At 38.6% G+C, this 10,184-nt stretch overlaps 1 non-coding gene across 1 annotated transcript; it reads left to right on the top strand.

The window, feature by feature from the left end:
* The first annotated feature begins 8,347 nt into the window (after window positions 1–8,347).
* Window positions 8,348–8,453, top strand: LOC145641142 (small nucleolar RNA R71). Its single transcript, XR_014115208.1, has one exon. It is a non-coding gene; the product is annotated as a small nucleolar RNA R71 (small nucleolar RNA).
* Window positions 8,454–10,184: the final 1,731 nt, after the last annotated feature.

Genomic DNA, 10,184 nt, shown 5'->3' with positions numbered 1-10,184 from the left:
TCCTTCAAACTTGAGCTCCAAATGACAAGCAAGAGGCATCCAAAATGATGAGAAATATGAGAGGAAGGCTCGGGAATCCTCGGAACACGATCATAACCTGAAAATACACGAAAACAAGCAAATAAAAGGGAAAAAGACCAAATAAACAAAGAAATGCAAAAAGAAAGAAAACTAACTAAGGAAAGCACAAACTAAAGAAATAAAGAACAAAACTAAGGAAACTAAAGAAAAGAGCTATAAAATAGCATGAAATTCATCCTAAAAGAAGCCAAATGAGTGCCATAAATGACACTCATCAAATTCCCCCAAGCTAAACTTTTGCTCGTCCTCGAGCAAAACAAAGCAAGAAAGAATAAGGATGAAAGAATTATTCAAAAAGTAAAAAAAAAAGACTCAAGATGAGAATATACACTAAGACTCAATGTCGTAGGAATCACAGTTGTTTTTAGCTACATCAAGCCATTTTAAACCCCTAAATCGCCCTAGAGGACGAGTAATGCTCTCGTAAGGGTATCCTAAGAGTTTACCCATAACTCTCCCCCAACATCTAAGAGGCAAAACCATATAAAGAAAAGAAAAAGGGAAAAGGGAAAACAAAACCTTTGCGAAATAGACTTACAAAGAGACTACATTGCAAATGAATGAAAATCTTTCTCAAGCAATCAAGGTATGCACATTCCAAGATATCCAAGGTTGATTGAAACATAAAGTATGCTAAGCATAGGAACTAGACATTACAATCCACGTTCATCCCAAACGATCTTACTGCATTTTCCCCACTAGTCTCAAATCTCCCCTTAGTGAGCATTTCAATGATTCCTCGAAGGAACCAGAAGAAGAGATTTATTTAGGCTACTCGACAATCTTGACTATGCATCCCTTTCCTTAGGCTATGACCCATGATTCCCACCCCCGAATAGTGACTCAACTTCTAGGTCGAAAGGGCTTTCCCAAAGGTTTTAACGTATGGCATAAAGGGTGAAGGTAGGCTAAAATTTAAAATTTGGCGGTTTTCCTAAATAGTGAAGCAAAAGGGTGATCAATCCTCAACATCACGATCAAGAAATCACCAAACAAAAACAACTACACCCCCAAGCTTATTCAAAGCTATACTCATAAGAATATGTACAAAAAGCGTAAACGCTTCTCCCCCAAGCTTAAATGAAGCATTGTCCTCGATGCTTAAAAGGAGAAAAGAATACATCAAAATAGTTTTGAATTTTTTTTTTGTTTTGTTTTGTTTGCTATGCTTTGTCCTTGCCTCTTTCCAACTTTGGACGGCTTTTTCAATTTTGCACTTATTTGTCCATGCCTTTTTTCAATTTAGGACAGCTTTTACTTATACTCATTTGCCATTATTCACAAAGAAAACATAACACAAGCTAGCATCAAGGGAACCACATATCCCAACTTTTTCGCCACAAACTCCATCAAGAATGATCAATTGCTACACAAAAAACAAGAAAAGAAAGAAAATGAAACAAAAGGCCAAAGATCTAAAGAAGTGGCTTGAAAAGAAGGTAATAGGCTCAAATGGTTGCAAGAAGGCAAATGTAAACCCAAAAACAAAGATGAAACAAACTATCCTAAAAATTAAAAATACCACCCCGAAAAGATGCCTTTGTCCTCCCTAGATAGCTCGGTCCGCAATAGATTAGGTCCGCAATAGTCAAGGATCCACGCCGCTCATACAAAATAGGTTGAAGGCTTGAAAAACAATGAACCTCACATTGATGTAGCAAAAACACACTAGTGGTGTCAAATCGACTATAGGGAGCAGCTACCAAGCATGCCACAAACAAGTAGAATATGGCTTCATGATCCTCCTAGTTCAAACCAACTACCCTAGCATACACCTATTCTAGAGTCAACCAAGCATAGTCTCAAACCGTGCATACCTTAACTACCTAGGAAGAAATTCATTCAAAAGACAAAGTCCAATGTACAAAATCCAATTCATAAGGAAAACAAAAAGGGGTGAAAAACAATCCTCAAAAGCATACCACATACCAAGACAAGAACAAAGTAAAAATAAGGGAAAAGAAAAATAAAAGGAAAAGAAAAGAAAAAAAAAGCCATAGATAAAGGAAGAATAGGAAAAATTGAGAAAGGAACTAGAAAGCAAGTTAAACACATATATCCCAATCGACATACAAGTGATCGAATGAAAACATCGTCAACGATCCCAAACACATTAATTTTAACAAGCAATCATCCTCAAACTGTTCAACTTCCCCTAAACTAAACCTAATCTATGCATCAAAAGAAAATAAAGAGAAAAATTAGAAAGGTTTCACCGGGCTATCCATGCTTAACACAATAAACAAAGGCGATAGAAAGAACCACCTTCGTTGCGCCCCAAAATCGTAAGCATCATCAAAAAGCCATGTGATAACAAGAAAAGCAAAAGAAGCTATAAACAAAGAAAAAGGTTAGTAACTTCAAAATAAAAGAAAAAGATACTAAAAAGTAAAACTAAACGAAGCTAACAAAAACACTAAACAACTAAGCAAAAGTAAGCTAACAAAGACCAAAAAGGAAAGTAATGAAAGACTAAGTCAACAACTAAACAACTAACTAACTAAAAAACACTAGACTGCAAGATTTGGATTCAAAGGGATTTGGATTCAAGGGTTTTGGATATAAGGGATCAAGAATCAATCAACATCATCACAAAGAAAACATCACAACAACAATGGAAAAACAAGCTCATGGGACTAGCAACAAGCATCATCAAGTCTAAAGACCAAGAAATGAAAACCATCATGCAATAGGCAAATAAAATACAAGGTAAGCAACAACAACAAATATTGGCAACCGAGATACAAATGAAGTTCCCCCAAGCTAAACATGAATACATGTTAACATCCCAACAATATAAATCAAGCACATAAAACATAAGGGATGGAGGTAAAAGACACAAAAATGAGGGAACTAAGACTCATCATTACCACCACCACTTGGCCCGACCTCATTGGAATCATTGTTGCCCATGTAGTCATCGAAGGTTAAGGGTGAGTAAGGAGCCCAACCTCTGGTGAATCCCTCGGGCCAACCATAATGCCCCTTGAAGTTATCTTGCTGCCAAGGGGCAAGAGGTGTGAATTGCTCGGGCAAGGCAAGCTCAAATGGATGGTTAGGGTGCACATAGGGGTAATTAGGGTCACCCCTATAGTCACACCCTCCGGGAGCACAGTAATCATAGTTACCATGCTCGTCCGGGTAAGAACGAGGCTCGGTACCGGGCTTTAAAGGCCCTTGCAAATAAGGATGCCCATGTGAAGGTATATGACTTTGTTGAGGCGGAAAGTAAGGATAGTTAACCGGGGGAGTGATGTTCCCTCGGTTAACCTCCACATCATAGAGTTGTTGTTGTTGAATGAACATACCTTGTTGCATTTCGGAAATACCTTGCATTTGGGAGTAAAGGGCCTCAAAATCTTGGTTATACATGCCCTCCAAGCGAATTTGCAACCCACTCATTTGGTTTCTTAGGGCCTCCAAGTCGGAGCTAGCAAATTGAGGTTGTTGTACTTGCCCTTGTTTTTGTTGTTGTTAATTTTGTTGATGTTGTGGCTCTTCTTCCTCTTCTTCTTCTTCCTCCTCATCGAAGTCAAAGCAGGGGCAACGAAAGCTCTTGGGGACATGCCACACATTAGGGGTGTCCATCCGGTGGAGAGATGTGGAAGATGGGTTGGGAAGGTAGCACCAATGCTTGTTATCCCGAAGCCACTCATAATGCCCATCCTCATAATGCTTGGAGATGAATTGAATTTGCCCTAATTGTTTCATATCAAGGTATAGGGAGGCGACATCTTCAACCCGCTTGCAATATGGAAAATGATGATCGAGGTGGAGGTTGGTCAAGAGCCTAGTGACCATTCCCCCACAAGGAATCTTCCCGGTGTCCCGGTCTTGCAAAGCTACACAGTAAGTGGCAAAGATGTACCCCAAGTTCAACCGGCCACGATATTCTCCTCTAGTGGCCAACCATAAAATTTTGAGCTCCAATTTGCTCATTTTTCCCAACTCTTGCTTGGGGAAAACCAAGTACCCCAAAAGACGGTGAACAACCCGAAGACAAGGTTGGTACACGTTGCTAATCTTGGCCTGTTTGGTGACAAACTCACCACCTCCGGAGATATCATCCCACCAAGAATCTTGATCATACTCCTCCAAAATATAAGGCTCTAAATCCAAGATGTCACAATGAGGATCAAAATCTAGAGCGGCATTGAATTTCTCTAAGGAATAGTCGAAGAAGTTGTTGAAAATATGGAATCGAACCCTATATTAACCTTCTACGGGAACTATCTCAACCGTAGCAAAGAACTCGAGAGTGGGATCAACATAGGTGCAGTAGCTATGGGAGATGAATGTGCCCATCTGAAGGTTGATCAACAACTCCCTTACATCCTCATCAATCCCCAACGCGGACATGTCGGGTTGGAAGTAGTGCCTTGTGGGCTTGAGGGAGCGGTTTTCCTTTATTTGATGGTATCGTTTCTTTTGTTTTTGATCGTGGATTTTTCTTTTGGGTGGTGGAGTAGGTTTGCGTGTTTAGGAGGTGGATGTGCTTGGGGTAGGTTCATCAATGGAGGTGTTTGTTTTGCGTTTCTTGACAAGGTTTTTGAGGACTTTTGACATGATGAACTCCAAGTGTAAGATCACAAAAACCAATCACAAAATTTCCAACAACAACCCGCAAAATTCACCAACCAAGAACTTCAATTTCTACTAATCACAATTCCAATCCAAATTGCCAAACAACACCAAACAACCAACAATTTCTTCCCACACAATCAAAATCACAAGAAGAACCAACCAATACCACAATATCACCTTACTAATCAAACTACCAAAATTCAAATTCCAAATTTCTCAACAAAATTGCTCACAAATGCTACAAAATCAACAAACAACACAATGTGAGTTGAAATCAAACAACAAACAAATCAATTAAACATCCAAAAACCAATATCAATCATCAAAATTATCAAAAATGATACTACTACTATTCATGCTCATGAACAAATCAAAACTTGCAAATATATGACATAATTAAGCAATTAAAAGATAGAGAAGATGATTATACCATATATGAAGCAAGATTGAACCACTTTTAGCCACCAATTCCAACCAAATTGAAAATCCCCAAATTATACCTAAGTATGGAGGAGAGAGATTGGAGGTTTAATTTGGTTAAAGTAGTATGAATTTGATGATTTGGATGAAAATGTAGAAGGTATTAGTGAATTTGAAGTGAAAAACTGAGTGATTTGTGTTGAAATTTGATGAGAATGAGAGGGAAGTGGTGCGGTTTCAAGGGTTTGAGGTTGATGGGGGTCGAATGTAGAAGGAGGAAATAAGGGGAAATGAAAGAAGGAAGGAAGGAAGAGAAGATAAGGGGGGCACGGGCTTGCTAGCGCGCCCGCACCAGCCAGGTGCGCGGCCGCACCAACCACGTGCGTGTCCGCACCTGTGCCTAGCCCGTTTCTTCTTCTTTTTTTATTTTTGGTGCGTTCATCGGTGGGTTTATCGATCAAGATCAACATTTGGGCTCTTGAACCCACTGAAAGTGGAAGATTCAAATCAAGATTTTAGTGGGTTCAAAATCCCAAAATAATGGTAGCACCACATGAACCCACCAAGTGCAAAATACCTTCAACTTTAAAGCACAAAATTCCCTATCTTACCTCACTAAAATTCTTACCCTTTTACCTCAAATTCCGATGATATCGAATATAATCACATCAAAAACCGCAAACACCTTCTCATTCCTCATGCTCACTTGATGAAATCCAATCCCAAAAATGCAACCTTCAAATCCAAACAAGTAGAAAAGTGAAAGAAAAGAAACTAAAAGAAGGAAAAATAAGAAAAATTCAAAAATCAAAAAGAAAAGTTAGAAATCTTTGGGTTGCCTCCCGGGAAGCGCTTGCTTATGGTCTTAAGCTCGTCCCTTCCTCCAAATCATGGAGGATTAAAGAACACCACCTTCTTCAAGGTAGCGGAAAGAGCAAATTCCTCTTCAACTTTTAGCAACCTCTTGTTGTTGCTTTATGAAACTTCCTTCAAAGACTTTTCAATTGCAAATTTTTCTTTCTGTAAATTCTTTCTCTCTCTCTTCTTCTTAGAATCACGAGCTTTTTTCTTTGTCTTGTTGTTCATTGTAGATGGTTCCTCACCATCCATACTCATGGAAACATCCCCTTCATCTTGAGGATAGAGCTCAAACCAATGAGGAATTTCAACTTTCTCCTCGTCCATAAGCTTGGGAATCATCATTTTCTCTTCACTAACCTTCTTGCCATCAAAACTTGAAAGAGCATCATCATAATTTTCAAGAACATCGTTAGTTGAAGAATCAATCATGCACACATTATCAATAGAGCGAGGGGAATTAGCACACATAATTCCTTGCACAAGAGACAAAGACTCATGCATTGGTTTCAACTTAAAACTTTCCTCTTTCTTACCAACTCTCAAGGTAATACGGCCTCCTTTCACATCTATTAAGGCTCCCGAAGTGGCTAAGAAAGGTCTTCCTAAAATGATAGGGATATGGTCATCTTCCGCAATCTCAAGCACAATGAAATCAACGGGAATAGTGAACCCTCCTATCTTAAGAGGAACATCCTCAACTCTCCCCTTTGGAATCGTAATAGTCTGATCGGCCAATTGAAGGGTTATTTTAGATGGGAGGAGCTCACGTAGCTTGAGTTTCTTGAAAATGGAATAAGGCATGACGCTCACACTATCTCCAAGATCACAAAAAGCATTATCAAACATTTTTCCTTTGATCTCACATGGAATAGAGAAATTACCCGGATCCTCCATCTTCTTGGGCAACTCATTTTGAATGAAAACACTACAACAATTCCCAACTTCAACCGAATCAACCTCATTACACTTTCTCTTCCCTCTCAAAATCTCCTTAAGGAACTTAGAGTACCTAGGCATTTGGGTAATTGCATCGGTGAAAGGGATAGAAAGGTGAACTTCCTTGAGCATAGCAAGAAACTTTCCAAATTGCTCATCCATTTTGTGCCTCAAGAATTTTTGTGGGTATTGAAGGTCGAATCTCCACACTTCCTCACGCTCTTTCTCACTACTCCTCTCTTTCTCTTGCACCTCCTCATAACTCACACTCTTAGACACAACCTTCTCAACTTCCTCTCTTGGGTCACTCCTCTCCTCATCCTCCTCAATGGACCTTGAAACTCCCTCATTAAGAACTCTCCCACTCCTAGTGGTGATAGAATAAACGGGTTTCTTAGGTTCCACTCCTTGAGAAGGAAGAGAGGATGGACTAGCACAATCCTTTAGAGTGTTGGCTATTTGGGTTATTTGTGCCTCAAGCATTTTGTTATGAGTCATCATCTCATTAAATTTCTTGTCACTCACCGCCATATAGGTGTTTATGATCTTGGTTTGGTTATCAATCAATTTTTCCAAATTTGTCTTAAATGATGATGGTTGGGAATAAGAATTTTCACCATTGGCTTGAGGCTTTGGAGCAAAACCGGGTGGGGGTCCCCTTTGGTTGTTATTTTGAAAACTTCCCCAATTTTGGTTGTTGTTTCAATTGCCTCGGCCTTATCTATTGCCACCATTATGGTAATGGCTACCAAAGCCTTGAGATTGACTTTAGTTTCCATATCCATGGCTTGGGTTTTGATTACTATAACCTTGGTTGTTATAGTTACCTCGGAAACCTTGGTTTCATTGGTTCCTATAGCCTCCATTGTTGTAGTTATCGAAACCACCTTCGGGGTGAGAATTCCTATTGCCAAAATTCTTAGGTCCATCAAACCGTTGACCACCATTGGCATTAGACACAAAGTTCACATGTTCACATTCATTATTTTCAACATCATCACATCCATCAACAAAAGTTTGAGAACACATGGAAGAATCATGATCATAAGATCAACAAGAATCACAAAATAGACAACCACTTGGCATGTTATTGGAAGTAAAAGGAGAAGAGTTAGAAAGTGTACCTCTCCCTTTGGATTGGGAGTGAAGACTCAATGAATTCGTAGAAACACTCTCAAGCTTAGCTTTGATTGATGTCATTTCCTTCCCTAGATTTGAAATTTGGGAGGACAAGTTGTTAATCACGTTGAGATGATCCATCGAATAAACTGTCAAGCCACTCTTGCTCGTAGACTCCCTCTCTCCTTCTTGCCAATCTCTATAGTATCTCACCACATCCTCAATTATGTCAACTACCTCTTCTTCCTTCCTATTCATTATAGGACCTCCGGCTCCTCCATCTAGGTATGACTTGCCTTGGGCACTCAAGCCTCCATAGAAAATTTGTATCACTTGATAGGTAGGAATTCCATGATGTGGGCACTCTCTTTGGTACTCCTTGTACCTCTACCATGCTTCATAGAGATTCTCATTAGGCCTTTGTTTGAATCCTTGGATCAAGGCTCTAGCCTCCGCCGTCTTCTTTTGTGGTTAAAAGCGAGACAAGTTAACCTTTGTGACTTCATCCCACGTCCTAAGGGAATTGGGTTTAACCTCCTTATCCAACCACTCTAAGGCACGACTAATAAGAGAAAAGGGAAACAACTTTAGCCGAATGAACTCTTGAGAAATTCCGTTCACCTTGATAGTATTACAATACTTCTCAAATTCCTTTAGGTGATTCAACGGGCTTTCACTCTTGGCTCCACTAAATTGCCTCTGTTCTATCAAAGTAATCATGGCCGGTCTTATTTCAAAATCATTCGCCGGTGTTGTTGACAAGGGAATAAACGCATCGTCAATTTTCTATCCCTAGATCAAATACAATTTATACAACCTAAACAAACCTAATACGAGTATAAGGCAAGCATAGGGGTCGAACCACAGAGAACGGATAAACACCACCAAATGTTATTGACAATTAAGCTAGTCAGGAATAGGGGATAAATAAACTAAAGTCTAAAGATGCTAAAACAAGAAAAAAAACATTAAGGAAAATGGTTTAGGTATAGCATTCACTTGAACATAAACAAAGGCATAGAAATTGAATTAATTATGAACTAAACATGCTCGAATATCGAAATAAAGGATCCAGTCTAGCCGCCTTCCGGGGTCAATTGGCTTCTCCTAACATAGCCTCTATGTTTCCACATTAGAACCATATACTAGGAGGTACTATTAAATAACAATCGATAGTAATGAACCTTAACTAAGTCAACTTCCATTTCTTGTTAACAAAGATTCACCTTTAATCAACCAACAATGTGCACTTGCAAGAAGATTAAAGAATATCAAGCATATAAAGACTTTAATTACAAATAAATCAATTCTAAACCCTAGAACATGCTCAAGGTCCAACTACACCACAACCATTCCCTTAATGGGGAAATTACTCACTAATCATGCTAATAACAAGATTAATTAACAAACAATCAAGAATAAACATGATTAACAAGCAATACCAACAACTAAAATAATAATCAAAATAAAACAAATAAAAAAAGAGGACAGAGAGTAAGAGATTGCTCATTAATGAGTGACATTTATGTCACTCTTAGGGAGTAGTTTTAGAGTCATTTTCGTGTTTATTTTATCTTATTTTCCCTTTCTTTCTCTTGTTTTCTCTTTAATAAAGTTTCTTGTTTATTTGGTAATTTTGGAGAGTTTTAGTTTATTTTCTTTATTTTATTAGCTTTAGTTTATTTTCGTATTTTATTTTACTTTATTTGCTTGTATAGTTTTTGTTTTATTTTTATTAGTTTAGTTTTATGTCTCTTATTTTCTATTTTATTTTATTTATTTCTATTTTATTTATTTTATTTTATTTGTCGTGGTTTTATTTTATTTCGTCCTTTGTTTATTTTCATTTTACTTTATTTTATTCTTTGTCCCAATTCTCTCCTCAATCTTGCTCGTGTTTGTAGGTGTGTTCGGGTTGACGCTCGATTTCCATGTTCAAATCAAGTTCGAAGTCCGAGGTTCGAGGCACAAATTTTGAGCCAAGCAAACTGTGTTGTGCTACCTTGCTACTGCCCCTTAACCTTTACCCCACCTCCCTTATCCTCCACCACATCAACCACAGCAGCCTCTCAGCCAACCTCCTCTACTTCTCCCCTGCTGCCACCAATCAAAAACCACAGCCCGCCAGCTGCTAACACCACACACAACACCACACACAACCAATTAACTCCCCTGCTCCCTCA

This window comes from Chenopodium album, chromosome 7 (assembly GCF_948465745.1).
Source record: "Chenopodium album chromosome 7, dcCheAlbu1.1, whole genome shotgun sequence".
In the NCBI taxonomy this organism is placed as follows: Eukaryota; Viridiplantae; Streptophyta; class Magnoliopsida; order Caryophyllales; family Amaranthaceae; genus Chenopodium; species Chenopodium album.
This window is presented reverse-complemented; position numbering and strand designations above follow the sequence as displayed.